The sequence below is a fragment of the Octopus bimaculoides genome, chromosome 6 (assembly GCF_001194135.2).
Source record: "Octopus bimaculoides isolate UCB-OBI-ISO-001 chromosome 6, ASM119413v2, whole genome shotgun sequence".
Taxonomy (NCBI): Eukaryota; Metazoa; Mollusca; class Cephalopoda; order Octopoda; family Octopodidae; genus Octopus; species Octopus bimaculoides.
Genome location: NC_068986.1, coordinates 77,196,583 through 77,200,697, shown reverse-complemented (window position 1 = coordinate 77,200,697; position 4,115 = coordinate 77,196,583).

The window sequence follows — 4,115 nt, the reverse complement described above, 5'->3', positions numbered from 1 at the left end:
TTGAGTTAATGCTGTTCTCACGACATTTCTAATTAGATTATTTACCATAAATTCTCGAGTATAATCCGCATTTTTCCCCAAAATTTTAAAGGTCACAATCCCTAGTGCGTACTATATATGAGGTTAAAAATGAAAAATATTTTCTAAGCAATGTCCGAGTCTCTATTTGCTGTCCGGCAATGTTTGTTCAGACGCATTTTGTGATGTCTGGCGCGAAAATACCTTAAGCTAAGCCTGAAAACAATGAAGTCATAAAAGAATCATCCATAACTTGCAGTAAGTAACATTTATTAAAATAAAAGTGTTGTATATCGTCTGCACTGGATGGTACTCAGGATGACGTTGTATGAAAAGATGAAATAGATGAAAGTGAATCTTCTGATGTTGACTATGAATCTGACGATGACGGAGATTTACACTATATTGATGTTGACATGTTTACGGAGGAACAAATGGAACAGTTACTTGATGCTGAAAGTGACGTTGAATTTGAAGGATTTGAGTAAATGCTTTTGCTTTTGTAACTGATAGTGATAAATATGTGAAAGGCAATTTACTTAATATTTATTTTTCACTGACGTTATTACTATTATTTCTTTATTTTCTGCTAACAAAGTGCACAAAAAAAGCTACACGTTTGCATTATGTTATATATACAATAATAATAAAGGATGTTACCGTATATATGTTTACAAACCAAGGACGTTATATAGACCTCCTTGACTCAAGTTAAAGAAGGGGTGCGTATTATACACAAGGTTTAGGTTTTTCAGAGGTACAGCTCCCTAAAAATCCCCTGCGTATTATACTCGAGGATTTACGGTATGTTCTACCTTGAATATGTTTTACAGTATAGCCAGAGGTTAACGTCATATGCATATATTTCAGATATTCAAACATGTATCTATGTTCTCGATAGTGAAGCACGGTGAGAAGGAATAGAAATAATTTTATAATGATGTTGAGTGCCATAAAGTGCACTCATTGTATATTTAGACAATCGTTGCGTTGGCAGAGTCGTTACAGTGTCGGAGAGAATATTTGCAGAATGTATTCCAGTTCTCTGCGTTATAAGTTCGAATTCCGCCGAGGTCAACGTTGCCTTTCATCCTTTCGGGGTCGATAAATACATTACTGAAACTGATTCTTCTTTGAAACTAGTTGTGATTAGACATGGAGAAAATACGTTTCACCAGGGTTTTTCTCTTTTTCTAAATACCACTGAGACTACTTCAGTTATCGGGGGCCCAAATAAGGAAGGAATATCTTGAACATTTGTCATTGAATAGAAATCGTTATTTATATAGTTTGTTACTGCAAACTGTGAAAATAACAATACTGTCATAGCCCATGATAGACAAGATATAAATATAATATTATGCCATTGAGTATTCATAGGATATGTAGTGAAATGTTCCTCATTTCATTTTAATTTACATCTTATGTGCAATAGGAAATGGCAAAAAAACGTGAGAAACGTTCGGAACCGTTCCAACTTGCGCACTATCACAAGCGAAACTGATCTTTTTCTTTTTTTAAGTCAAAAGAAATCCGAAAAGAAAATGTAAAGAACGCAAAATGCAACAACAACTACGCCCTCTCTTAACTCCTCTTTGCCTACTTGTTTCATGCAAGGATTGGTCATTTTGATCAATAACCCCTATCAACATGGAGGATCTACTCAGGAGGAAATTGAAATTCTAAACACGAGAAACAACCAGCGAATGACAATGTATACTATAATTTTCTGTGGATTGAGAGTTGCAGATGGCCAAGTGGGTTGAGTAACGAAGAAGCGATTCGTATTTTACCGTTTGTTTACCACCAATACAGATTGGCCTTACAGTCCAGCTCATCTCATTTAGCCATGTGCATCCATGGAATGACTATTGAAAACAGATTACATCATTTCAAGAATGACGAATATTTTCTGAGTTCACACAGCATTTAATTCGTGTCATCATGTAGGCTTGGGTTATAAACAATATCAATATGATTCTAGCTTCAGTTCCATCACCATTATTTCAGACTGAGCCGAGAAATGGATGCATATATGCTTGTAGAACTCATTCTAGTTCTTCCTTAGAACATAAAATTAAAAACTATACATGTGCACCCTTGTTCGCTGTCTTTCCGGTCTTTTTCCAATAATAATTGAAGGTGGTGATATGGCAGAATCGTTAGCACGCCAGGCGAAATGTTTGGCGATATTTCATCCGTATTTACGTTCTAAGTTCAAATTCTGTGGAGGTCGACTTTGCTTATGTTTATGCATCACCAACCAGACTAGAAATGACAAGCGCCAATCTCTTTGGTAACACTTTAGTCCAAATCTTGAAATCTGAGTTTAGCAGAGATATAGGCCGAAAATTATTCTTTTTTTTGTTTGAGTCTTTTTGCAGCAACTCACCTACTTGGCTCACAGAAATGGAAATTCTTCCGTTCTAATGTCAGCTGTGATAGATCTACAAAGAAATCACCGAAAAAATCTAGCATATAATCGTAAACTCTAAATACGAGCCATCTTAATCAAGTGGCTTGTATTTCGCGCAACTAGTTATCATTCCCTGTATTTAACTGGCTGTTATCGACCTTTGATAAAACTCCATATCTACTGCTGAGAGCTGCAGTAGGTTGTCAAGATAGGCATTAAAGTTCATCCTGCGAAACGGCCCACCACATGCCCCGAACAACCATACGATGTGCCGCCCACACAGCCCCATCGAACATCTTTTATTTCTTCTTGTTAGAGCACGCAACTTAATCTTTAGAAAGTAGCTTTCGTGCTTCACCCCGAAGAAATTGTCGAAGGGCAATTTTGCCGCAAGCACATAAGTTATGATCTCTTTTCAATGTATCTAACTAGGTCCTCTTATAAGCTAATTTTCTCTATTGCTACTGCTTTACTAAACCTTATCGATTCTATTCTAATAGTGCTTTTCAGGGTGGACAACCATTTATTGTTGTCAAGTGTTCCTGTCAGCGTTTGCATAACTAATTCAGTAATCTGGTCTTTGTAAGCTTGCACATAAGGAATTGGGTGTTCAGCTTTCAATAACTGGGTTTTCACTTATGGAGCTTATCCAGGGTGATCGTACGTGTACCCGATGACTTTAAATTGTGGATAACGTAAGCTGTCTCTGTTGAATACTCTATCAAGATATGATCTTTATAATCCGAGTGCAATTTGTCCTTGTCTACACGAGCACATTCGGTACCGGTTAGATTATTGTAAACATCTGAGCAGCCCTACACAATCTCACTGTGTGTTCAAGATACTGTTCCAGTCTCCCACTAGCACTAAAGAGCGAACGTTTCTAGAAAGACCTCCAGGTGCCTAAAGAAATCAGGTTGCTCCACACTTGTTGGGGCGTAACCGGTTACTAGTTTGAAGATATGGAATTCTCTGCTGATCACATCTTGTATCATCACTTTCCCATCCGAGTCTTCGAATATGGTCTGTATCGTGAGATTCAAACTTTTCTAAACCAACACAGCGATTCTGCTTCCTGATTTCGGCCAACTTAAAAATGTATACAACCTTTAGCCAAAGCTGGGCATGAAGGCTCCTTCCTAGGAAATTTTGGTCTCACTGGTTGCTACTACATCTATAGGGGGTTCCTATAAGGTTGTTATCCACCCCTGATTGGAACTCTCCCGTATGACATGTACGCATGCTCAGTGACTTGCTTTAACAGTTGCAATCAGCTGAATGCACATTGCCAGTGACCTTTGACATAATTACCCACACTCTGTGGTCAGGATTCTTTTTTTTGGTTTGATGTCGGTATTGAAGGGATTACCAGACACCGGACAATACAGTGAGAGCAGCTTTCACTCACATCGTGGTATTCGATGCTGTGTACGTGTTTGTCGTGGTAAAATATGCCACTCCTTAACTGTTGCTTTGATTTCATCCGTAGCACGAGGTAATTATGTCATTATCTGTGAAATTCGGCAACTTACAAAGATCTTTAGATCAGGCAATACTTCACCGAGAGGAGATATAAGCTTCTGCTTATTCCTGTCTGAACTATCGTCCGATACTTCAGACTTATCGTCCGATGAATTTACTTTGTTGACATTCTTCATCGACAGAATTTTTATTCCTTTCA